Genomic DNA, 27,682 nt, shown 5'->3' with positions numbered 1-27,682 from the left:
GAGGAAGGCATGGATGCGAATCCTCCTAGGCAATGCGATCCTCACGCTTTGGAGCCAAGTAGGCCAGGACGAAGACCAGGGATTGAGGGTGGGACACGAGGCAGCCTGTCAGCAGCAGGACCTGTTTGTATAGCCTGGCTCCATCCTGTCTGGGGACTGGAAACCAGCTTAGATGAGCTGTAACCTGGCCAGAATCAAGGGCCTCTTACTGCTCTACGTGATTTCTTCTGCTGCAGAGCTGAAGCTCAGGTGAGATCCAGGGCATATTTAGCACGAAGCGCAGGCACCAGTTAATCGGAGCATCTGAAAGCTTTGTGACCAGTGAGTGTTACCTTTCTGGATCCTTTTCTTGGACTTACGCCCTGATCTCACACTAAACCCTGTTTTAGACGCCAAAGACCTGGATCTTACCCATAATTTTAAGTGTGGTCAGCTTATCCAAAAGGAAAATAAAATGGTAGTGGTAAAACTGGAAATTTCAGTTAGCATATGTTTTTAATTTAGGGCTTAATATTACAACAATTGCTCCTGAGCACTGGGTTTTGTTAAGTAGTTTACAGCACTGAATTCAACACTAAGCAAAGGTCACTCATCTAACAAGAACATTTTCTTTTACATCCCTGCTCCTACTTAAAATATTCAAATGATATTGTTTTGCTTTTTGCACCATGTATGTCACGCACAAATAAAAAAAAAAATTGATTACTCATGTGATTAATAATTACTCACTTGAGCAATTTAATTTTGAGTAAGATGCAGCTGTTGGGGGTGACGATGGGAGAGGTCTAAATTCTTACACATCTGGCTTTTACATGAAAGCCTAGCTTCAGATCTCAGGTTTGTCAGGGTAAGTTACATTTCTTTAATATGAAGCTACCACCTGCTCCAAGGCTTGACTGTGCAGGCTTTATGCAAAAAATATTATAATCAATACCTATGATAGCTGAGCTGACTAAGGACTAGAAAACAGGGTGCTTAAAACAGCCTGAAAGGCAGAAGATCTGTTGACATGACAGAATCTCAATATTACTTCATTTAAAATGAGCAATAGATGATAAAGGATAAATACTGAGATGCAGAAGGCATTATTTAACAGGGATGATAGATGCAGAAGAGTAAATCTTTAAAAATCTTATATATTGTTAATGAAGACAATCATTACTCTTTAAAGAAAGACTGAAATAACCTACATTGCATTTGCAAGTAACTAGCTAATGGACACGGGCATTATCTTTTTATATCTCTTTGAAATCCCTATAAACTATGCCTAGTCAAATATTTGACTGATGGGCTTTTACCCCTATTAACAGCATGCAAGGGAGGTCCCAGTAAATAATCTGCCTTCAGATTTGCCTTTTCCAGAGGAAAAGGGGTACTTTCTTATCCTTTAGCCACCTCTTATTGCTCCTTGCTGCTTCCTGAAAGGCTTTTTGTACTGTGAAAACAATTCACTGGTTGTTACCTTATTTTTGTGCCCTGCGGGGATTTCAGGCACATACTCTCCTCAGATAAGCAGGAAGCTCTCCCGCTACAGTCAGGGGAACTTTGGAAGCCACGTGTGCTTATCTGCAGGCAGAGGTTGGCCTTGCCTGTGTTTAGTTTACGAGAGAAATGTGGTATTATTTGCCTAAAAGGAGTTATTTCAAAGCATGTTACATGAAAACCTCTCAATTTGAAAACAAACAAAAAAAACCAAACCACGCAGCAATTTTCAGGAAGCAGCAAAGATGTCTCTGAGCTCTCCCCAAGGTGATTTTATCATGGCAGCTTACATCTGAAGAAGAACAAACGCATACTTATTTTTGTAAATGTGTTTTCAGAAGGAAAGAAGACTCCAGAGAACTGGCACTCAGTGCTCCTGACTGATAATGACCATGCACGGTGTTTTCCCTTTTTAGCCCTGGAGAAAATACACAGGATTCAGTTCTGCAATTAGAAGGTCATTAATTATTTTTGTGATTTCATGCACTCTGTGCTGACTTTACCCACCTCCAGCCTGGCTCTCATCTCTCCCACCTTCTGTTAGAACACTCCACAATCAGAGCAACTGCTGCCATGTAGCCTGCCATAGTTATCCAGGAAAGAGGGTAACTGTTGTTGGTCAGGTCTTTCTGAATATAACCAGGAAAGGGAGGAAATCATCCCTTTCTCACAAATGGACATGCCTAGCAATCCATCTCTTTTGTATACACAAGGTTGGGATAATATGGACAAAAATCCAATAGAATTTGATACAAAGAAGAGTAACTGAATTCTATGGGATTTAATGGCAGATAGAATGTAATGGGGTTTTAACATTTTGCAGGTCTGAAGCATGAACAGAACTGATACAAAATTTATAGGATAGTCCAAAAACTTATAGGAAGGTTCCCATGTTGAGTAGATTCAACAGGCTTTTCCCATTGTGGAAATTTGACTTAAGAGCCAAGGTAGAGAACTGGCAAGATCTGGAGGATGTCACAGGAGAGGACACTCCCAGGGCAAGGAGCTATTGGATCCTCCAAGAAGGCAAAGGACAGAGTGAAATGTTGCCACTGTGCCATGTTCTCTGGTGAGTTGTACGCAAGGCCAGTGTTGGCAATACCAGGAAAAAAAGACATTTGGGAATTTCACGTTCTGACTACAATATACTTAATAAACACGAAATACTAGGAAATGGGAAAAACAAAGCAAAGCACAGAAATAAAGCTGTAGTACAAGTGTAGGTCTGCTACCTGTTCTAAGCATTTGGATAATTTCCATTGAAGGTGATGAAATTTACTTGTATTCAGACACCTCAACTTTAACTAAGGGCACCTATATCCTGGCTGGGGGAACACCCCCATTTACTATTTGGAAGCACTGGAAAAGCAAACAAGGATAAAACTCATTATCATGTAGCACCCAGTCCTTGAACACATACAAAAAATCAACAGCAAAGTGGATTCTGAAGTTTTCCTTCATCAGGAGGGTTAAACAACAGTTAAGATAAAGTTTTCAATCTCTAACTGTGGACTAAACTTCATCCTCAGACAGGCCCAACATTTTGCACTGAATTGAATGGATGGTAAACACATTTTTCAGGGTGAAATTTGGATTATAGTCTCTGATGCAGAAGTGCTTAATCACAGAGGGAGCTTCAAAGTGGTTTACTGCTTCACTGCAGTCCAATACTGTTTGCATTCTATCTACTTTTTAAAGCATTAATATTGCAATTTTATTTTTTTTTTAATTTTTTAATGCAGCTTTGGGCATTTGTAAGAATGATATAAAATACCAAGTATTAACAAGATTTTTTTTTTCACTAAGAATTATATTGCCTTCTAATCCAAAGAGCAAAAGCAATAAACTTGAAGAGTTTAAGCAAAGGCTTTGCAGGACAGTAATATATAACATCTAAAATTAGTATCCACTTTGTAGAAGTAGACAGAAAAACTGAATATAACTCCAGTAATTCATTTAACATTTTCACTGACATTAGGAAAGAGGAATTTATCAACTTTTGACATGAATTCAACTACCAACACCTTTCATTGTCTTCAGGAAAGCTGCCTCTCTCTGCTTTATCCTGATTTCTCAGACCTAACCCATGAATGAGACATGTTCATGGAGACACATGAAAATGATACAATAATACCCATAACAGATACGGCGATATATAACAACAGATAAAAGGGCATATAATTTATGTAACAGAAATCCTAATACAACTTTGTCTGTACAACAGTCTTCAAGATAGAGAGAAATCCAAGCCTCAGTTACTCCAGCATAGATCTGGAGACAGATGAAGCTTGTGAAGTTATTTCACCTCTACAGAGCAAAACATGTTATTTTCTAGTCATGCATTTGGGACAACTCACAGATTTGGGAATTTTCTTAAAGGCTGAGGTTACTTGGAAACCTGCTACCTTTATCCTCATCAGATCATCCATGGGGTGGGTGTGATGTGGGGAGAACCAAACCCTTCTGTCTGAATAAATATCTGTAATGGTCCTGAAATTTTGTTGATTTATTTTAGGCCAACCAATTCAAAAAGTATTCTTATTCACAATAAAGCTAAAGACCATACAATAAGAAACTGTGTATGTCCCTAGGTATCATATGGCACAATAGTCCTCTACCAAGCTTAAAACGATGCAAGCTAGAGCAGTTTCAATATGGAAAAAAACAATGTAAAAGAAAGGTGACATTCAGCATCCAGCTCAAACAAACTAAAAAATAAACAGAGAAACAAAAGAAATAATATCTCCTAAAATAAAGGGAAAATAAGTAAGTTTGGAATTCTAACTATAGAGAAAAGTAAATAGTTCCTGCAGGAATTATCAATTTGTACAAATATTAATGAGAAAAAAATAATGTGGAAAAAATACCTCAATGTTGTATTAAAGTTGAAAGGGAGGAAATAGTGAAAATCCATTTTGCAAATACTGTGCAAACACACACAAAGGCACAGCCAAACCCAGCGTCCATAAAGGGTCAGCAGCAGAAAGTGCTCAGCTCCTCCCAGGCAAGTAGCACAACCACAAGAGGAGGTATGAAAAGCAAGTTGCTGAAGACTCGCACGTGTTGTGGGTCTGAACCATTGTGGTGCGTAATAGAGGGACTGGAATTCAGCCGAGGATAACGTTCTGCCAGATGTGGGCAGGGGCAGCAGCAGCACAGCTGGGGCTGGGTGCGGACACCCCGCACCGCGGCCATGTGGCTCTCAGCCCTAACAAACGCTTGGCGTAATCAGTCCATTAGTCCAGGTTTCTCCCAGTCCTAGACAGTTGTTTAAAATGAGCATCATTTGAAGCAAACCAGAAACCTTAACACAGTATTTAATAAATAACTATAACTTTACTGTGTAACTTGAGGGTGGTCCAGCCTTGTTACTGTTACTGGCAAAATGCCTTTCTGAGTCTCCTGACACCTCCTCTCCCCTCTGAAGGGGGTTCAGCTATGGCACGTTGGGTTCAGAGGCACACCACAAGGTCCCAAACCTAAGCACACCAGATACCAAGAGGCAGGAGTGCTACATATGCTTTATTTTTTGGTCAACTGCCCATGTCTATACAGCTGAAAGCCCTTCAGGTACTGCATGAAATTCTGTAGTTGGGCTCTCAGCTGGAGTCCACCTGCTGGGCTTACTCTTTGCTCAATAAAGTGAATCAGAAGATTTTACTGGGCTCTCTTCAGTCACAACCAAAGCTATGGATTCTAACCATTTTATAAAATAAATTATACATTTGGCAAATTTATCTGCTTATGCTGAAAGAACATCTGCCTGAAGCCAAAAACTTCCTGTGTGGGAAGTGAACTCACATTGTATAAAACTGTCAATAAAAGTTAATTACTTATTGCCTAAATCTAGCTATCTTTATAACTGTGCTGCCTCAACTAATTGAGTCTGCTTGTAGCAGTGTAACTGAGAGGCCCTATGCTTTATCATCAAATCCAGAGCCATGCTATTCTGACAATAAAAGACCTGTATCCTGTCCAAAAAAATAAATTCTGGAGGTGACTTGCCACATTGACATTTTGGATTACAAAAAAAAAAACCCAAAACAACAACCCACAACTCAGCCAACGCACAGGGGAAGGCTTAATTCCAGCTAACATACACATAAACAGGAAATCTCCCTCCAGTCAGAAGGTGTTTTTCCTTCGTACAATGGGGTTCAAAGATGTGTCATCATATAGTTAAAAACAATTGCTAGGGAACCTTACAATTTCCAATAGCTTAGGAGTAGAGTCAGCTTCCATGGTCAAAAGCCTGTCCAAACTTGCATGGGAAGCACACAAACACTGACAAATATACACTGGCTTAGGCCAGGGCAGAGTTTTTAATCAATAAGCATGTCAAGCTGGGGGACAGGGAGGGGAAGGAATCAATTTTCAGAAGGCAAATGGTAACAACTGTAGATTTAATCAAATTGCAGCGGCAATCTCTTACTATTCTCAATATTTTTGAAAGAAAGTAGCTCCATGGCAAAGAATGAATTTCAATAAATGTCACATATTTAGTTATATTGCTGATTTTTTAAATTTATCAAGCTAGGTCAGTGATCCTTTGCAGAAATGATACCAGGACATGTCAAAAAGATTCTGATACTGCTTAGTTGGATAAACGTCAAAATGAAGGAGCTATGGTAGGAGGAAAGCACCTTACACAGAAATTGATATTTCTCTGTGACTACAGGAAAAAAGATATGCCAATCTGACCCTTCAAAGAGAGGTTAAAGCTGCAATGTACACAGCAAAATGGATAGCTATCAAATACCATGGTGATGGCCGTGGTGTGAACACTTGAGCAAGATGAAAATCTTCTGAAAGCATTCAGCAATTTTCCTTTCACATGCACTTGCAATCAAATTAATCATTAATTCAAATGAGAACCTTTCCATAGACTTCCATACAAAAGGACAATTGCATGTTCATTTTCCTGGGATAAGCAGAAGAAACTATCACAGAGCTGCAGGATGTGCAAAAAAAGGGATCTGCTGAAGTATTTTGAGCTTATTAAACTCCTTAGCATCACAGAAACTCTTCTGTTATTGACACCCGCTTGAAAAATTAAATGCTCTGAGGCATTTGCTTCCCTGGAGACTGATGTGCTGAGGGGAGAGGTGGAGGAAAGCAGTTTTGGGGCATCCACTGCCTACCTGTTTGCACCAGATGCACCCCACACCTGGGTTATGCACACAGCCTCTCCTTAAAATCTGAGGGTTATAAACACCTCAAAATTTTCATCTCCACTTCTGTTTTCCACTCTGATATTTGGTGCTCTTGAAAGCAGTTGACTGCAACTAATTCAAGGCAAGTCCATCTGAGTCAAGAAGACTCTGTCACCATCCAGCCACACCAAGTGACTGAAAAAGATGGCAACACAACTGAAAAGTCTCAGAACAGATTAAAAAAAAATTACAATCTACTTGGTAACACTCTTTCCATCAAAGGAGTTATATCCCAGACCAATTTGGTCTGATAACTTTCCTTTCTTTTTCTAATGTTTAACATTGGAGGACAAAAATACTTTATCTTCTTGTACAACATCATGGCTTTCCTGAAGGCAAATAGCTTGGCAATTTGCTAGATTTGTTAATGCTAGAGGAAACAAGTTAGCACACATACCATGTGTTTGAATGCCTTTGGAAATTAGATTGAAACACTGATTTGATTTCCTAAAAGGTATCTTAAACAAGGCAAGGTTAGAGATTTGGAAAGTAATGAGAATTTGTGTGACTTCAAACAGCTCTACATAAAACAGACCTGATATTCTGGGGGGAAAAAGGTCACCTAATTATTCATTTCCTGAAGGCCTTGTCTATACTACTTTTCCCCTGGGTAAGGAAAATGATTTAAAAATGGCTTCTGCTAATGCGCTTGTATCAGTTGCTATGTATGAGATGTAGATTTGTTAAAACCATTGCCAAGAAAAACGCAACATTTTTACAAGAAGAGAACAACAGAAACCTTCCTGGCTTGGCCGTGCCAAGGGATATTGAGGGACGGACAAAGATGTGCTGCTACCTGTGAAGTTCTCTGTGGAGCAGTGGTGCTGCTACCTGTGAAGTTCTCTGTGGAGCAGTGGTCCTGCCTCTCCAGTGATGACGTGCTGCTTGGGACCATGCAGCAGCTGCTGCGGCGTCACCATGGGTTTAACTACTGGCTACAAACTTTGCATGGGAGGCAAAATCACAGGCTGTGGCCACAGCAAACAACATGCACAGGTTGATGACTCAGTTGATAGCAAGAGCATAATGAAACATGAAATTGTGCCACTGGCTTGAAGGTCAGCCAGTGAGGCAGCAGCAGGGAGGTGGGAAGCCTGGACACAAGGGTCTCACAGGAACCAGCCACAAAAATGTGGTTGCCACCCAAAATCTTAGGAAGGTTTATCTGAAGTATCACACTTTATCTTGTTCCTTCTCTTCTGCTCCAAAATAGTTCCTTTAACTCCCTTCTGGGTTTCATGTTCCTCTAGTTTCACAGAATGTTATTCAGCTAGCCTTTTGCTTTCTTGTTCAAGAAATGATGCCTATTTCTGTAGTGCTGAAAGAGCCTAAGCAGGATTTCCCTTAATTCCACAAACACACGTGGAGATGCAGAATCTTCCCTTGCTTCCTGCCTGAAGTGAATAAAGTCTAGACACATTAAAACCACAAAACAACTGTGGTACAAAGCTGGTCACCCAGAGGTCTGGGACTCCTACTGCTGTAGCTCAGGCTCTCCGGCTGTCCCAGCACAGCATGTTGCTGAAATCAGGTTCCCTCTGTAGCTGTGAAGGTAAGGCTGCTGCTCTTGCACCACAACCAGCTGTGCCAGTTATTGTCTGGAGTCTTGGAAGCCAGATCTGGGAGGTGGCAGGCTTTGAATTTCTCCTCTGTGTTGAAAAATACGGAGCAGTCACTTGCAGATCATCAAACAACGAGAGTAGGTGGGTTGGCCCCTTCAATTACATTGGACCAGCAGGAGGAGGCTACATATCATCAGCTAAGGTACCAGAAAAATAAAATGCAGGAAAACCAGCATGGGAAAGGCAGTCCTGGGAAGACAATATTTGCCACTCAGTTTTGCACTCATGAGCTGTTCATTGAACCTCTGCTGAGTTTTAGCTTTCTGGCTGGCTTGCCCTGACTCATTGTGCTCCCATCCATCTATAGGCTGCACTGCCACGTCCCCTGAGCAAATGACACCCCCACAAACCACTCTTCAGCCACAACACATGCAATTCAGTTTATAGATAAATAACTGCTATGCAGGAGTTATCCTTTGGAGGGAAAAAAAAAAAAAAAAAAAAAGATTAAAAGAAAGTGCCCTACAGGATAACAAAGACAGAGAATTCATCCTTTCCCCAACAAAAAGGCAAAGAAGCTGACTCTTTTCTGTAAATAGAAAGATGAATGTTTTACAAAATATTCCTTTCCCCAAATGATTCAGTTTGTGTTAGAAGACAGTCAGAAAAAGAATCACACAGTGCTGAAGAAGGATTAGGGCACACAAAGAACAAGTGATACAGTCATTCTCTAACTTACTTTGTTTTCAACATGCAGCTCCTGCCAAATGCTAGTTTTTTTGCTCTTGCAGTGTATGATCTGTAAACATTTAACCAGCTCTTAGAGAAACATGTGAGACACTTCACCTGGCCTGATTATAAATTCAAACGTCTCAGATCTCCATTAAAAAAAAAAAAAAAGAGAGAGAGAGAAAAGGAAAAAAAAAAATATTTAAAACAGGACAGCATCCACTTTTTGCTGGTGGACAGTGCAAAAAGCACCTGTAGGATGAAAGCAAATTGACTACCACACGTGGCATAGGTTCTTCGGAAAGAGCAAGCACTGCAGCTCAGATAACCTCCTACAGGTTACAACGCACAGTTCCTTAAACATCACTGTTACTTGATTATCAATCCCTATTTTTAGATGTCTGCACAAAACTTCCGATTTCTAAGGAATGCATTTAGTATTTATAAAGCCAAAGACCACCTAATTTAATTCTGACATGGAAACAGTGGTGGAATGGAATATGGCGTGAATTATTTACTATTTGTAGCAAATCCTGCTTTTTAAAAATGGAAAAAATCCAACCAGAACACAAAACCAAACAGCAAACCGCAATACGAGTGCGAGAAAGGCAGTGAACGCTGCACACCCATTAAGTACAAATCCCCCGCTGAGGGAATCCTGCCGGCTCTCTCCGAGACCTCAGCCTCACGGAAGGCGGCCGCACTGCCCACCGCAAACCCACACACCTCCGAGACACCGTTTCCGAGTTAGAACTTCCCCTTTCCTCTCGCGAACAGCTCCGCCGCAAGCAGCCGCGGGCGCTGCTGCTGCCGCCAGCCCCGTTCCGCGCTCCCGCCGCGCCCGCGGAGCTGGAAGGGCCGGGGGGAGGGAGGGAGGGGGCAGCGCGCTCAGCCTGCGCGGCCGCCGCAGCCGCAGCCGCGCACCGCGGCGGAGCGGAGCAGCCCGGGAAGCGCTGCTCGCCCTGCCCTGTCCTGCCCTGCCCGCGGCAGCGACTTCGCGGGCGTCCCCTGGTGCGGGCGCCCCGCGGAGCTCGGCCGGGCAGGGGCAGAGCGGCCCCGCACCGCGGCTCACCTGCCGCCGCGCCCGCCCGGTGCGGAGGCTGCTGACCCGGTGCGGGCAGCGGCGCCTCCGGGCGTCCCTGCGCTCCCGCGAAGTTCCCGGGCGGGGCACGGCGCGGCGGAGCACCCGAGCCGCTCCCCGTCCTTTCCCCGCTCCCGGCTCATCCCGCTCCCCAAGTCTCCGGCTCGCCCCGCCGTCCCCGCGGTTGCCGGTCCCTACCAGCGAGGAGCGGAGCGGTCTGCGCGCCGGCACCGCCGCCGGAGGGGCGAGCGCTGCAGCCGGTGGGCTGGCTCCGCGGTCCTCGCCGGGCACCCGGCACAGCCCGGCCCAGGCGGGGCGGAGCGGGGCACAGCCCGGCGCACCTCAGCGGCTCCGCTCTGCCCCCTCCCTCCCCACCCGCAACCCCCTCCTCCCGCCCCGCCAGCTGAGCCTGCCTGGCCTGGCGCTGCCTTCCCTACCTGGGGCGGGGGGCTGCGCGCCCCGGCGGGCAGGGGCCTCCCGCCCGGCACCTGGGCTGCGGGGCGGCTCTGCGCGCCCTTCTCTCCGGCGCCTCCGCCGCGCTGGTGGCGGCTCCCAGCGGTAAATCAGCCGGTCCCCTCGGCTCCCTCCGCCCCTCCGGCGCGGTCCTGACCTGCCTGTGACTCACCACATCGCAGGAGCCCGGGTGAGCGGTGGGGGGAAGGAGGGAGGGGGCGCCTTCTTCCCTCCCTCCCTCTCCCCTCCCTTCGTCCCTCCTTCCCCCGCGTCTCTCCCGGCCAGGATCCCTCAGCCTGGGGGCAGAAGGGATGGCTGTAGCTCTCCAGACCGGCAAAGTCTCGAGGGGACCCGCCGCGGCCGCCCTTGGTGGCCCTTATCGTGCACCCTGGCGTTGTCAGGCCCAGCGGGTAGTGGCGGCGAGCGGGGACAGCGCTCGCTGCTTCCCGGCCGCTGGGCACCATCAGGTATGTCTGTGCCTGAGTGATGCTAAAGCCTCACCCTGAGACAGCAGGACTTTGGCACCTCTAGGCTTGTCCCCAGACCTTTCCTTGCCCCCCTCCCTTCTTCCTCCCCACCCTCCCGGCTTTGTAGTGGAGAACAAATTCTGCCCCTCTTGCCCCTATTGACACTGTCATAGTGTCAGTGCTGGCTCTGCTCTGAGCATCTGCCTGTGTGTCATTCAGACCAAATGACCTCACTTCATCTAGACCATCAAACAGCCAGCTCCCTCTGCACGTGCATCCTCCATGGTAGGAACCAGCAAGGGCTGAGGTTTCTCCCTTACAAAGCTTGCAAGACAGATCATGGCTTCATCTTTTAGAGGTGTTGGGAAACTGAGGCACCAAACAATGTACCCTTGTGGAGCTGCTGGGAGACTGAAGATCTCAAAACCAGGGACCCATTTTTTTTAAATTTTTTTTTTCTTTTTTCTTTTTTCTGGTAATGAGTTTCAGCAGCTACTGATTTAAACCAGATTTTAAGTGAAAGGTTCCATATTCCAATAGAAGTTATTGGAGACATCTATTTTCCCTTTGCCTGCTTCCTTTTTTGGCCCTGACTCTTCTCCCCTTAATCATATCATTTAAACTGATGAATGTTTTGCATGAGTAAAGGACGAGGAACCATAAGAAACATTGCCCAGTTCCATGATTAACCATGGGAAAAATGTCAGACCTTACATCAAAACATTTTGAGAGGAAAATTAAATGAAGTATTGTATGTATTTGCTTTAGGCCTTGGATGTCACTGTGGTGTGTAAATGCAGACAAAGCTGTACATCAGAACAAAATGCTTTTACAAAGCAGTTAGCCAGCCTTCCACCAATCTGCATCAGCAGCACTTTCACAGTTTGTTTATCTGTCTCCTCTTTCCTATGGGCTTTTTGGCACTAGTGATAAAGACATCTAACCCAGCTATAAACCAATTCTCTGCAAAAACAGATGTGTGATCAAGGCAGAGTGTAACCTTTTATGTGTTTAATTTGTGAGATTCTTACTCTGCAGTATCTTTTACTGACAACAGATAGCAAAAAAGATACCCTGCTTTGATACGTGTACCAAGGCTACAGGTGAGGTTGCAGTTACTGCCTCCTCATATCATGTATGATAGCAACACACTAGAATTTACAAGTGAAAATAAAACCAATCCCTTTTTTCATGCTCCCTCAAAGATGAAATTGCTAAAACCTAACCAGCGGTACAGGTGTTCTGACCGATTGGATCTCATTTGTTTGAACTCACTGGAAATCAGTTGCTAGAAGAGGAAGCCTGAGAAGCAACACACGCAGTGCCAGCCCCTAGAGGGAAAAGCGTGGTTGCAATTAGTTCATACTGCTCACAGGGCGTCAATTAGTGATTAGTTAATCAGAGTGCATCCATATAGTTGCACCAGATTTGGAAGAATCTTGCTCCTTGGTTTTGAAAGAAGGTGATAAAGAAAAATATTTCAGTCCGGGGTTCATGCTCTGAAGCACAGCCCCACGTTATCTATTGTTAGTCACTCCTCAGTTCCCCATGCACCTGCCCAGGCTGAACAGCCAGTGCCCGAGCTGTTATCAGTGGGGCAGCCTGTGCTATTCTAAAGCTAACAAATGGTTTGTCACTAACATAAAAAAGAGAAACAGATGTTTCCTTTCAATTTTGACACTGCTGATGCCGTGTTACTTTAGGTCAGCTCTATAGACAACTACACTGCATTAGGGCTTTGATAATCCTTGGATACTCCCTTCACTGCTTGCAATGATGTGGGTGCACCATTAAAGTTTCTCAGAGGCTTGAAGCATCTTTAAGGTGCAGGAACTGGTGAAAAAGGAACTGTGACTTTCTTATTTATCATCCTATTTTCTTGTAACTTTTCCTTGCTACTCTCTCATGTCTAAAAGGGGCTAATCCTCCACACTCCGTTAAAGTGTCTGGCTTAAGTATGATGGTGTGGCACATTTTAAAAAGCTGACGGCAATGGAAAAACAATTCAAAAGTGTAAAGGATAGTTTGTCAGGGTGATCTATTCAGCAAGAGAACTGGAACTTACTGAGGAGAGTATTGGCACATGCTTCCCAACCCTGACGTGTTTCAAGATAGGAAGCTGATGAGGAAACACTATCACTTGTACGAGAATATAAACACATAGTTAGAAAAATGAATGGCAAGGCTATGTTTAAGTTGAACTTCCAAATATAAAGGTGAGGAATGACAACACAGGACGATTTATATTTCTATGCATTTCTAAGACACAATTTATCATAACTACAGGTAGCAAAATGGAGTTCAACTACTCACTGCCGATTTTATTTTAAGAAGGCAAAGACATTAAAATTTCTCCAAGAATCTGGATCTAACCACCTTTTTTAAAACTGCAGAATAAAAAATGGGTCTATTATGCATTTCTGTAGGACTATACTATATGTCACCACAGCTATACGATGCCATCAGTGGATTTGCTCTTTGTCCTCTGCTGCATTCATCCACACCTTAGGGAGCAGATATAAAATGCAAATGTCATTGTGAGACTCCAGAGACTTCTAACTTAGCCGGGCTTACTCATTAGTAAATGATTTCACAAGGAGCAAGAAAGTGGAAAGGAATTAATTTAATGCTTAAGAACATGTGAGACAAACATCTCCAGACCTGAGCTTAGCGTTACCTTTCTGCCACAGTACTGTTCAATGTGGGCTGACAGTAGCTCAGTCTGAGGCTCCCTCGAGGCTGAAATGCAAAAAAAAAGTCTTAGATTATTCCACCCAACCCAACTGTTTTACAGAGCAGTGATCCTAAGGTAAAATATCAGTGCAGCAGCCTGCTGGGCTAATGTGTAACTGAAATTCCTGTAGACCTTTGTTTACTGGAAGGAAGCCTGGCTGCAAATGCCAGGGGCAGCTTGGGGAAGGGGTTGTGCCTGAGGCACAGTTCCCTGTGACTGCTTTGCCACTTGAAGTCACAGACACAAGCCACCTTTCACTTCTGTCTTCCCTGGGCACAAAATCACATGGTGGGCAGGGACAGACTGTGTTGAGGGGGGATTAGGCTCTGAACAAAGCACGCCTGTGACAGCTGTTTTGCCCCTCTGGAAACCAGGATAAATATCACAATTGCTACTTAGAACTGTAGGCTCCAAAGATTCGATCATCACTGCTTTATGGCTATTTTATTAGCTATCTAGGCATTTATTAACTAAGCCCACAGATTCTGCAAGCTAAATAAGTACTTTCTGTTTTGTTTGTAAGAGGGTATACAATGGCACTAGAGGAAATTTCAGCCTGTGGCTGAAGGTTGCAAAAGTCCCCTGCAAAGCCAGAAAGAGAAGGCCCCAGCTAGCAATCCTAATCTCTAACCACCGAGCAATCCTGGCCAGTCCTGCATTTGTATGGAAACACAGATCGTAACCAAACATGTTTCCACTAATTGCACTGTGTATCACAGATGCTTTCTTTTCTCAATTTATTGAATAATCAAGGGAAATGATTTTGTTTAACTTGATGGTGGTTTTCTCCTTATTTGTCTGTCCGATTGTAATTGCCAATAAATTGAACACCACAACTGAGTGATTCCAAAATCTGCGTGGTGCAGGAACCAAATAACTGGATTTCTTGAGACGGGAGGAAGATATGAATGGAGATAATACATCTGAAGCCTGCAGTGCCACGGGTCTGTGTCCCTTTTTTTCCAGTCCCAGAGTCTGGGTGACCAGATAAGTTGGTACATGAAGTTCAGGAATCCAGCAAAAATTAACCACTTAGAAGAACAGAGATTAGTTTTCAGACAGATCAGCTCCTCCAGTCCATCTGCAATGCAGTAACATGAGTGCTAGTGCCTGCAAAAAGGCGAGGTCAGAGACTGAGGAGGAGTGTGGGCTTGAAGCAGCCAAGTTTTATTTTATTTTAAACTGAGAAGGCACCTCACCCTCTGGAAAGCAGCAGGGAAACTGGGAGGAGATGTTGTGGATTGCAGTTTTGCTCTTCACTTTAGCCTTGCTTCCCTTCCCAATAGTGTTGAAATATGTTAAATCCTGGAATGAGTATGTCTGAATGTACAAAACCAAGTAATCATTTCAGGGATGGAAAGCTGAATGGAGCCCTTGGTGCATTCACTGATCTCACCCAACAGAAGCAAAGGCTTTCCAGCATTTGCTTGTAGAGGACTTTTCTAGCATAGCTCACTGTGAACTACTTCAGGGAAAGCACAGTGGCAAAACTCAAACACAGTGTCTACACTTGGGCACTGTAGATATGTTTGTATAACTGGAAATTAACCCAATGATATTCAAAAGTCAGTTATTTGTGAAGTGAAAATTTTGCTGCATATTATATTCATATGTTCACTGGTATTGCACAATTGCTTGTCTTAAAATCGTCTGATAAGTGTTTCTTGACATTCTTCTCAGTACATTTTAAATGCATTCTTCCCCTCCTCCCCCCCCCCCGACTTGTACAGCAATCCTGTTGCATTTGTATTGTAGTAAAATCACTTTTATTATTACATGTTCAGTATTCTTTTTGGATCAAATGCTAGAAAGTTTCCAGAAGTCTCTTCTCAGTCCAATTCCTGTGACTCAGGTGCAGCCTTTTTTCCCCTTCAGTTTGCTATTTGTGTTTACAAAGGTCATAGCAGCCAGATCATTGGAAATAGAAAAACTGCCTATTTAAAAGCACAGGCACAGATCCTGCCTCCAGCTATGTGTGCAGCTGGTGAGCAGGGGAAGGGTGTGACTGTACTAACACACGTGTGAGCATGCTTGAGCAAACACAGTCCTGATTCATTCTACTTTGGAAGGACATGAGTTTCACTAGAGATAGTTGGATACCTCAAGTTAAGCACATACTTAAGTCTGGTGATGCTAAGAGCCACGGGAACTTGCAGACTGGTTTCTACTGTGCTCATCATTGTAGGTCACACAGAATCACAGAATCACAGAATCATAGGGGTTGGAAGGGACCTTGAAAGATCATGTAGTCCAACCCCCCTGCCAGAGCAGGGTCACCTAGAGCATATCACACAGGAAGGCGTCCAGGTGGGTTTTGAATGTCTCCAGAGAAGGAGACTCCACAACCTCTCTGGGCAGCCTGTTCCAGTGCTCTGTCACTCTCACAGTAAAAAAATTTTTCTGATATTCACCTTAAACCTCCTATGCTCCAATTTGTATCCATTTCTCCTTGTCCTATCACTGGTCATCACTGAAAAAAGCTTAACTCCATCTTCTTGACACTCACCCTTTACGTATTTGTAAACATTGATGAGGTCACCCCTCAGTCTCCTTTTCTCCAAACTAAAGAGACCCAGCTCCCTCAGCCTTTCCTCATAAGGGAGATGTTCCACTCCCTTCATCATCTTCGTGGCTCTGCGCTAGACTCTTTCAAGCAGTTCCCTGTCCTTCTTGAACTGAGGGGCCCAGAACTGGACACAATACTCCAGATGCGGCCTCACCAATGCAGAATAGAGGGGGAGGAGAACCTCTCTTGACCTACTAACCACACCCTTTCTAATACACCCCAGGATGCCATTGGCCTTCTTAGCCACAAGGGCACATTGCTGGTCACGATGCAGGTCTGCAGTGTGCTGTTTGCACAAGTATTGCTGGTGGTGAGCTCCTGCAAGTTGAAAGAGAACTATCTCCTTCAAATTTCTCCTTTGTCTGAAAGCATCTCAGAAAGCTACTGCATAAAGTAATGCTGCTGTAAGCAGTATCTCAGAGGAGTGAAGTTGAGAGAGATCTGAGAAAGAAAATTATCCCTTCATTTTCAGTTTATTTACTTCCTGAATTTATAGCACTTTGCCTGTTACCAGATTAATGCAAAGGTTTTTTTTTTTCTTGACAATTTTTTCAACATATGAGAGAGAAGAAAGCATTTTAAAACCAAAAATTATAATTGTAAAACTTCCAAGGAGTAGAGAAAAAAAACAGATCCTACATCGACTTGTATTTCCTTGGCATACTGTTGAGTAGGCATCAAATGGAAAGAAAGCATTACAGAATGTGCTTGGTAGTGAAATCAGTTGTGTGCAGATGTGTTTGCAGACTTGGGAGCTTACATCTTAGCTCTCCATAACTACCAAACCGAAGGTTTTTGGCAAAACCACAGACTGATGTAGTTTATAGTGGTAATTTGCCCAGCATGCTTTGTTTCAGAACTGTGTCTAGGTTTCATCTGCGTTATCTTTTCATCTCCTTAAGGGGTTACATGCATAATTTTTTGTTGATTTGGAAAATCAGATGCTTTATGTACATGAGTGTATCAAATTTGTCTTCTATGTGGCCACAAAGAAGAACACAGTTCTACAAACTCATAGTAACTTTTTACTTAATGTCATAAAATATGAACTATTTCCCAGATGTGGTTTAGAATGTGTTTAATTTTGTGTACAATACCTATTTTGATACATTTTTAAAGATAAATAAATGTATTCTGTGACCAAAGCCAATTTATTGTAAGTCAGGCCAGGATTTGGTTTATTATCATTAAAGAATATGCATTTTTAAATTGACTTTAGAATAACATTGTTGATTCTGTAATGATGTAAGTATATGGTATTTGCCAAAAGCTGTGTTTTATGAGGCTGGTTTAGGATACAGCCCAACTTATAAGAATCTTGATAGGAGATTATTCGTTTCAATGACTTTCATAATTTAATTAGACACATGTGCTGATTATGAATCTAATACTGTGGAGAATGAAGTCAATATCACAATCCCCTTTTTTTAAATTAAGCAAGAGCACACCCATAATATGTAGCCAGGAAATATTTGTGCCCTTAACAATACATCTTTACTGTTAGCAATATGTTTCTTCACTAAAAAAAAACACGAAACAAAAAAGTGTCCTTACATATTATTAAATTATTACCTTTTTCATGCCTTCAGGAGCTAGTAACATTGCTGTGTAACATGCAAAGAGAAGATATGTTTAACATCCCAGCAAGAGCTTAGGTGAGTTTACAGATTAACTTTGAGTTTGTGAACATTTTCAAATCAAATGAAACAAAAAAATTCTGAGCCAAACCAAATTGGTTACTTCAGCATTGCAATTTCATGCTTCACTTCCCTCTGTTATGATAGTGTTTTTAACACATGGTGTCAAGTCAAAATTCAAAGTTAAAATGTAGGTTTTGTAAGAACATCTTCCTGATTTCAGTCACTTTCACAGGTTTAATTTTATCTCTAAGAACAAAAGCATCCTACCAAGAACTGGGCAGTAGGAAAGAGGGGAGCAGTGGGACAAAACCCATCCAGCTCAGGATGTTTAACCATATAATGAGTACATCAGAAGTGAGGAACTGAAAGGTGGTGCTTTTTTTCCAAATTAAATCATGGTACTGGCTCTGCCTACGTGCCCAGCCTACTTGCGGGTGGCCAGGGAAGGCTCAGGCGCCGTGACCTGCTCTTCACCCAGCTCAGTGGTAGTTGCACTTCTGTGCCAGTCCCTCATAGATATGGTGACTGCGTCTGCCCTCAGTTTGGCAGGGGTGTTTTTCATAGCATGCTCATTATACAGAAATATTTTCATTTGACAGACAATTTAAATGATTCTATAAAAGCTGCAATTACCATCAGGACAAATCCAGATCTGACTGACTCCCACGTTAGCTCCCAAAGTTTGACTCCCAACTAAGAGATAAGAAGTATTTTACCCCTTCTTTCTTCTTTCTTTCATATCCTCTTCCCCCTTATAGCTGTCTCTCATGATAACATACTGAAGAACATCTCAAACACCTGCTATCTTAATCTTCCCCTAAAACCACTGCTGAGAAGTGCTATTAGCTTCATTTTCCTGATGAGGGACTGAGGAACAGAGAAAACCACCATCTTGTCTAAGGTAAGACAGGAAGGAAACCTCCAGAGAAGGAAAGGGAGGGAAGTAGGTCTAATATACACTAATTTTTCTGAAGGTCCAAAAATCCTAAAGGGAATTTTTTTTTAATGCCTAAATAAGTCAGGGAGGTAAGCCTCATGCAGAAGCAAAAAGCTTTGAAATTGGCACCTTGAGTTATGAAGCTAATTATGAAAATACCCTTTTGCTAATGTTGTATTGTTAATCTATACATTAGTAATTTATCTGCATAGCCAGCTGCTCATAGAACTACTTGCTTGTGAAATCCAGGGACTTTTGTCTGCAATCATTTATTGAAAAACAGGGAAGAAATAAGAGTTATTTGGATCATCTGTCTTGAGCATCCTGGTTGCCAGATGAAGCAGGTCACCTCAGTTGCCTTGGTCAAGGCATCTTGTGAGGTCAGCTGGCCACTTTGAGGCATCCAGGGCACTTCAGCCTGTCCATTCAGTCTCCTGGGAAATAAAGCATCAGTTCTGCAAAACTCTCAGAAGTTGCACTGAAGGCAGTGCAGGAAGATTTGCCATTTGTTGGGGGTTTTCAATTTCCTCCAAATGTATAAGCCTAGACAGATCTTTTACATCTTAAAGTAGTTTTTAATGCTTTTCTCAGAGTTAAAAGGTATTGTGAACAATTTGCTGGTATGTGTTAGTGCTCTTTAACGACAATAATGATGTAATAATTGCTAACATTATCTTAGAAGGCTGTGATGTGTCTCACTGCACACATCCTATTGGCATTAATCACGGCAGAGGCCTAATGTCAACCCAAACATGTCAGAGGAGTGGCTGGGGTGGAGGAGCTGCTGGAGATGGAAAGGAAAGGCTGCTCCTTTTTAGGAAGGAAAGCAAGATCTGCAGCCCCATCACCCCACTGACGGGTGACCTCCGTGTTAGGGGTGGCTTCGCCTCTGCTCCCAGCCTCTCCCCTCACCTGGGCAAGACCCAGCTTACTTCACACGCCTTTTGAAATTCCCAAGCTGGGGATCTTGTCAACCTGGTCTCTTTTCATAGTAAACAGCAGCACCGAGAAAAATGCTGGAGAATATAACTGAGTGCATCTAAAATATGAATAACTTTATTTTTCCTCATAGATACAAGAGGAAGGACATGTAATGCTTCTTGTCTGGGTCTCAGTTACTGACAGGTAGTGAGACAAGAGGAACCTAGCCTTTCTGTCTCTGTGCTACCAGGGAAGCACTGAGGTAAATGCAACAGATAGAAGTTTCAAAACCAATTAATTTAGATCAAGACTCGGTGGAAATACTCCAGCTAAGTTTTGTTCTCTCCAGTGTTGTTGAAGAGATTTTGAAGCAGGTAATTTTTGTTTCGAGGGAGAAAGCAGACAAAATTCACAGTCGAAAAATAAACAACAAATATTTACACAGTTCCTAAATTTCTCCAAAATTTCTTGGCTCAAGACAGCTGATGTGTTTTCTCATTATTGAAGATAGCATTAGACCTCACTGTAGAGTCGTCTCTCTTTCTCTCTCTCTCTCTTTCTCTTCTTCTTCTTTTTTTTTTTTTTTTTTTTTTTTTTTTTTTTAAGATTAAAGAGGCATCAAAGTATGCAGGGATAAATTCACTAGTTGTGATAACTATCAGTTTCTTTAAAGTTTCATTAAAGGCATGGCCAATGAGATACACTTGGACTACCCATCTACTTCTGCCACAGTAGTTTCAGAGACTCTTCTTATATGGGTGCCAAGAGACAGCAGAAATTTTGTCTCATGGATCACATTGTTTCTCGTCTCCTCTTCCTATCCTGGCAGTTCCAATATTCTGACCAACATTTGCTTTATGTGGAGCAGGTTGCCATTTTTAAATGTGAACGTTTCCAGTACAGGTTTCCTAATCAAATATTGATGTTTTTTCACTGGCTTGAGTGTAAAGCACAGATACCTCTTTCGTGGATGGGAAGCAGACTCTGTGACTTCTGCAGGGATTCAGAACTGGTTCTGCCTCTCCTGATGCCCCTGCCCTGTCTCAGAGCTGAGCATCACTACTCTGGACACTTAGGGGTGAGTTTGAAAGGCTACAGAGATATTGCTGAATAGAACCTGCAATTTTAGACACACACAAGGTGTAAGCACCTGGAGGTGGGTCTAAGGTGGCAGTGTGCCATAGGCTTGCAGCAGGACACCGTTGCCAAAGCTTTGAGGAAGACTGGAAGCTGTATCTTAACCAGGTTTGACCTGAGCTGCTGGAAATGGGAGATGTTCACAGAGAAGCTGAAAGACTGACTTGGACAGAGGAGTGAAGTGTGTCTTGCAGATGATGGGACTCATTTTAGATGTCTGCATGTTTCCTGAAATAGCTGACAGTATCAATTACACCCCCACTCAGCTCACACACAGACATATGCAAGTAGGTACATCCAGGCTGATGCCTTCATCACCTAGCTGAGCTCTACCTGCTGAGCCTGGAATGGCAGGAGAGGTGGAACTGCAGCTGAGATGTCACACGTGGGTGAGATCACTCTGGGAGAAAGACCAGAGGTTTAAGAGTCAGAGCTATGTGAACAGCTGGAAAGGAAAGAGAGGATCACGCTGAGGAGCGGTCAGGACAGAAGGAAGAGGTACAATCCTAGACAAGAGTTTTCAAGAACAGGCCCTAACTGCCACAGAGCCTAGATAGTAATTTTGGGAGGTGCTAACAGGTCAAGCTAGCCAATGGTGCAGCCCTTGCTCTAAGAGGTGGCCAGAAGATCCCAGCACTGACTCTGCTGAGCACAACTCCATTTGCATGTCTATGGCCTCACACCACCGGTGTTTAATGAAGGGCTTGCTAGAATAAGGAAGGAAAGCTGGCATTGGATGTACAAAAGTTTGGAATCGCCAGACTGTGTTTAAATAAGGTTGCGTTAATTAATCACGCTCCTGGGAATCCGACAGATCCTGACAGATGTGATCTACCCGATTGCATCAATCTGCTTGATGTAAGGGCAGCTCTGTGTGGGCCACCTGGCTCTGCCTCGGCATGGAGCCAGCAGGATGGTGGCCACAACCCCAGCCCTTGGGACAGAGCACAATAACCCACAAGCAGCCTTGCAGCGGGTGTGAAGGCAACGGCAGCCAGGGAGTAATGAAACCACTTGTTAGATTCTGCATGACCTTTTCCTTCATTTGCAATAGGGATGTTTTGTTTCCTGGGGAAGACTAGAAAAGGACGAGGGTCTCTCTCCCTTCAGATGTTCTTAGTGGTTCTGCATTTTTAGTGATTTTTAAAAAATAAAGCACAGATTTTTTTTTCATGGACATAGGTTTGTATTGTATATTCCACTTTCTCAATAAAGAGCTTTTTATTAAAGAGATCTGATATGAGCTAACATAGGCCTAATATTTAGTATCCCTGCAAAATAACAAAGTCAGAAAGTGATCAGACTTTCTAAATAAAACGGAAATAGTGAGAAATTGCCATTAATTTTATATATTACTTTTGCTACTGTAAATGAATGTAGGTTTTGAGGACTGGCTGATTTCAGGGAGTGATATTCTTATTTTTCTGCAGGATATGATCTCATCTGAATTCAGCAACCTTCACAAGCCTCCGTAGGCGCCCCAGCACTAAACACCCAGGAACATGACAGATGCCTCACAGGAAGCTGGCTCCTCATCTTTGCACAATAGTTTCTGCCTTTTCTTAGGGTAATAATTTTTCATTGTCAGGTTTTGGAGACACAGGAGATGTTTCAATTACTTCCCCAAATTTTTCAAACCCGAGGTGATAAATATCACAATGTCATTTAGATATTTTAATAGAAAATTAATATTTCAGGGTGTGATACTAAGAAAACTATGACACTGCCACCTCGTGGATTCTGAGATAATATCTAAATCATATTTTGCCATCATTATTTACATAGTGACATAAACATGCGTCGTACTTCTTGGCCAAATAATAGTTCCTTTCTTACCCACAGAGTTTAGCATAGCATCTAGATTATTCTAAATATTTAGGCTTCTAATGATATAGATCAACATCTTACTATGATTTATGTAAGCAACTATGTAAGTGAAATTCCTGACACTTCCTTTCTGCTTGAAAGTTAGAAGGCATTTTCTCACATAAGCTGTGCTTTTAAAGCAATAGTAGTTTAAACTTGCCACTTTCTCAGTTCTTCTGTACCATCTGCAAAAGCGAGTGATAATACTGAGATGTAGTGATTCTTGCTAATTGTGCCTCAGATTACATTCTTCTAAAAATTGTTGAAGGCTGTTAATTGAAGGATTCAGAGACTTCTCCATGTGGAATTGCTTATTGTGATCTAAACTGAATTTAATAATTCACCTCTGAAGAAGTCTGGGGTATATGTGCATCAGAGGAATCCTTTACCTCTGGTATTCTGGTGTATAACTAACATGGACTGAGAAGAGCTCTGTTCTATTGGACCAAATGAATCAAGAAAAAGGGAAAAAAACCAAAGCAATCTCTTTTTCTGAAGGATCAGAACCGTTCCCTTCAGCGTTCATCAGTGACTGCCTAATGAATCAAGGCATGAGGAAAAAAAAAAGACATATTATGGCAACTTCATTGCTGTCCATGCTTTTTATCAAGAACTGCACCATGACACCCAAGTCCCACACATGTGGGAGCCAATATCTGAAGCAGATCCTCATGTAAAACACTGGTGCAGCTTGATGTGCAGCATGATTCCATTCTGGGACCAAACTGTTGGCAGCTGTAATAAACCTGGGATATCAATATTTGTATCAAGACAGACCATCCCTGTAGGGGAATGAAAAATAGGAATTCTGCATATTTACAAGTCAGCTATGAAGACATTTGTGAGAGAAAAGCTGTTGTGCTGTACAAAGACGTAACAAAAGGTAGGGGAAGGGCGTTAGACCATGTACATAAACAATGCCTGAAGACTGCTTTAGTACAAGAATGGAAAAACAGAAACAACATCACTTGCATGAACTCCATTATGGTTCATATTTAAGGCTAGACAGTGATTCATACTGTTTCACTAGACTCAGCATGCTGCAAAAGGCACTTGAAATAATTAACACTTAGAATTAAACTGCTCAGATTTCACATCATCAAACATTAAACTTTCTGTAATTCCCTCTGCAGCTGTGGTTTATTTGCATTTATTATTTTGTCTGTTTACCAGTTCTCAGTTGCTTAAGTTGCTCATATTTCCTTCTTCTGTAAGTCTGAACACTGGCTTATTGTTTTGATTTTAGCTCTTGCCTCTTACTCATACTCACACTCCTGCTGGCTAGTTAAAAAAATGCAGTGCATCAAATATGGTCCTCAAATTGCTGAAAGGAGTTTTCTGTTTATTTATTTTAATCATTGCTTTCACCTTACTTGGTTTTCATAACATGCTTACTCATTGTTGCACTTTGATTGTTTAATATTGGCAAAGAATATCACTAAATATATTTTTTCCTATTTCTCTCTCACACACACACACACAAAAAACCCAAAAAACAACAAAAAACCCCAAACCAAAACCAAACCAAACCAAACCGAAACCAAAACCAAAACAAAAAAAACCCACTTTTTTTTTTTTAAGGTTTAAAAAAGAACACGTGTGAAGAGGAAATCTAATTATATCCCAAAGCTTGTATCAAGAAATATAGATCAGAGTTCTCAATATGACAATGTTACTGAATTTGTGGAGACAAAGACCTGGTAGATAAATTGAAAATAATGGACCTGGGAAATACTGGAAAATTCACCAGCTTTAACAAACTGCACTTTGAAGGTATGGTTGCCCTGGGAAACTTCAGGAAGTGTTTATAACCATAGCAATGAAAGGAAGGTCCAGGGAGAGACACTGACTACATAAGTATATGAAAAATTGCTATATTGGATCAAGACAAAAGCCAAAAAAACCCATCAAGCTTCTGACAGTCACCACAGCACATGTCACAGGGAAGAAGTATAAGACCAGGCAAAGATACAGGGACGTTTTATCCAGTTTTCCTGCCCAGTTTGCAACACTCTATGGCTGGAGGATTTCCTGAGCCAGCTGCTGATACTCAGGTTTTTGTTTCATTGCTCTTGATGGACATTACTTCCATCTATTTTTCCTATCATGTTTTGTGCTTGTCCTCTGCCAATGAGTTCCATCCACTGATTAACTAGGATCTGTGTGGGGAAAAATCCCCAACACTTTCCCCTGTCTGTTTTAATGTTCTCACCTTGTCATATTGTTTGTTTTCTTCTGATTCTTGTATTTTTAGAAATACTGAAAAAATTTCCCTTACATTTTTTTTTTCTCTGTGATGCTTTCACTTCTCTGTACCTTTTACATTTTCCCCTCACTGTCCCTTTTCCAGACTGGCAAATCCTAATCAATTTATTCTCTATTTTGAACATCATCTTTGCCACTGTATTCAAACCTTTTCTAGTTCTATCGTGTTCAAATGGCAGTCCCAGAAGTCTATGAAAATGAGTATTTTCAGAACCAATAAACTGTCCTTAATAATAATAGAAAGCTGCAGATTTTTAATATACAGGTTTCTTTTAGAGTATGTTTTAATTCAAAGTTAGCTGGAGAGTTCATCACTCAGGTCTCAGAAGCCAAATTAATGCAACCTGGGTGTGAACTGTACACCCACATGTGTGCAATTGTTTCTTCATTGTTTATACAATTTATTGCATGTATCTGGCTGTGTAATTCCTAGCCCTTGCACTTTCTCAGTCAATTTGGGGAGAATCTGTTTATCCCTCAAGGGAAATTATGGGAAAATACTGGCAGGCTATCAGCTTTCAACTGAGTTAGTCAGCATCCTCGCTGCAAAGTATCAGGTTAAAAAATATATGAGCTTAACTGTAGTCGGCAGTGGGATAATTTACTTCCTCTCCAGGTATATCCAAAGGAGGGTGAATTTTTTGTTTGTAGGTGGAAGTAAGGGATAACATTTAAATAGGAGTTTCTAATTCTTGGTATTTGAAATAGTTATAGTCAGAAGATTGCTCAAAGCACATTTGGATCACAATTTGGAGTAAAGACAAAATGTGCTGGTCAACACCTCTGAACAGAGCAGCGGGCTCAAAGAAACCAAGTGCTTGGATCTGCCTCCTGTTGGTACTTACCAGGGCTGTTTAGCTGACATAGGTCCCTGGATTTCATTGATGAGCTGCTTTTCACAGAGCTCATCACCTCAGAATTCAAAACATGAAGCTCCTGTAATTGCTGAAAATGAGATTCTCTGCATCTAATTTTGAGAGTGTGAAAGCCTGGTGTGTAATGTAAACTAGTCAAATCCTGTCTGTAGTCAACAAAGAGAGAAGGATCCATCAGGAAAGCAACTATTCTGCCTACTTTAGACTTCCCTTTTAACACTCCTTTAGCAGCCCAGACAGCAGTACAGCTGACTTCTTAGGAAGTTAGTGTTGATAATAGGTGGTTCCCATCATGGACTCATACTCAAATGGAAAACAAACTTATTTGTAAAGGGACATTACTACAGCAAATGAGAAACCCAAGGGAAAACTTGACACATAAACTAGCTGGTGGTCTAGGTTATGTGTCAAAGTGTCAAGTCCAGAAGTGGAAGGATGGTCGTTACTCTTAGAAAAAAGCAAAAAGTCTTAAAAAAAGGTACAAAGCAGAAAGATGTAAATTTAAAATATAAGTTAGCAGTGGTTCACAGAGAGCAAATGTCAGACCTGGTAGATAGCTGTCTGGCAGCTTCAGCTTTTCTTTGGAATTTTTCAGAACTGCTATGTACTTACATCTTAGCAGCTCTGTGACTGAACATGTGGATAACTGCTCTGGTGTGGCTGAGCTCTGAGGCAGGACGATGTGAGGTGGTGCCACTAGAAACATCCTCAGAAGGCTCCAGGTCTTCACCTTGGTTGCCTTTCCCCAGAGGCACACCTTTCTGGTCACAAAGCAGGTTTGGTCCAGGGCTCTTAGAGGCTGTGTGGCTGTGCTATAAGATGAGGTTTCACCTCAAATAAAATGGTCATTGTGGAGCTGATTCCTGCTCATGGCAAGGGCTCTTGTCTTAAAGCTGACTCCCAGCACTGCGGGATAAAAATATTGGTTAACGCGACCCTTCACATTAACTGAAGAAACTACCATAATACATCAGAGAGCGGAAAGATACTATAAAAGTATGTTTGGAGGCAGAATGACACAAAAAATTCCATAAATAGCCTTATGGAGCAAAAATACAGAAATAAACTAAGAAAATAAACAAAACTCTGCAAACAAAAGTGAAAGCCAAACCAAACTGTAATAACTGCAAGACTATTTGAGTCTTACAACTGTAATTAACTATTTGAAGATGCACAATATTTTTGATGAAAGCAGGAAGGGCTTCTATGATTAGGCGACCAAAAAAGTAGTTTTAGGAGACCTTGATAACAAATAATTTTTTTCATGACAGATAACTGGACGTTAAATTTAGTATTTTAGAGAAATATGAGAATTGGACATCCTTTTGGAAGTGTACTAGAAATTCTGTCATCTTGCTTCATAGAAGTCAAATGCATTTTTTTGTTACATGTTACAATACTTCATTTTAGAGAGGAAGGTTTGTAAATTTGAATAAACAATCTTTTTAAAAAGTGAGTTTTGAGGAATGAGCAATTTTTTGTGACTTACCATTTAATAGAGAAATAATGTTTTTCTGGAGGAAAATAGGTCTTCTGGTCTTCTAAGTAAACTGTCTTGATTCCCTAAAAAGTATTGTTTTCTGCAAGAATGATGCAAATGTTAGAAAGATGGATACCTTGAGCTTATCACTAAATATTAGTTGATTATTACTTGAAATAAACATTCGAGTATGAGAACAGGAGTGATTACTGTCATTTCAAGTCTGATCTTGCCATTTGGATGTTAAGTTTTAGAAAGAAATTCCAGGTAATTA

At 42.0% G+C, this 27,682-nt stretch overlaps 1 protein-coding gene and 1 long non-coding RNA gene across 2 annotated transcripts in view; one reads left to right on the top strand and one right to left on the bottom strand.

Annotated features, from left to right (window-relative positions):
* The window catches only part of MET (MET proto-oncogene, receptor tyrosine kinase), a 91,239-nt gene extending 80,902 nt beyond the window's left edge, over positions 1 to 10,337 (bottom strand). Inside the window, exon 1 of the mRNA XM_051617152.1 lies at positions 10,266 to 10,337. The gene's annotated coding sequence lies outside the window, so the exon portion shown is untranslated. The remainder of the gene's footprint in view (positions 1 to 10,265) is intronic.
* Positions 10,338 to 10,445: 108 nt separating this feature from the next.
* Positions 10,446 to 23,920, top strand: LOC127383745 (uncharacterized). The gene is made up of 5 exons (XR_007889287.1): positions 10,446 to 10,710; positions 17,877 to 17,942; positions 18,686 to 18,828; positions 20,729 to 20,863; positions 22,353 to 23,920. It is a non-coding gene; the product is annotated as an uncharacterized LOC127383745 (long non-coding RNA).
* The last annotated feature ends 3,762 nt before the right edge of the window (positions 23,921 to 27,682 follow it).

This window comes from Apus apus, chromosome 1 (genome assembly GCF_020740795.1).
Source record: "Apus apus isolate bApuApu2 chromosome 1, bApuApu2.pri.cur, whole genome shotgun sequence".
NCBI classification, from domain to species: Eukaryota; Metazoa; Chordata; class Aves; order Apodiformes; family Apodidae; genus Apus; species Apus apus.
The sequence above is the reverse complement of the archived record's forward strand: the minus strand, read 5'-3'. Positions and strand labels throughout refer to the sequence as shown.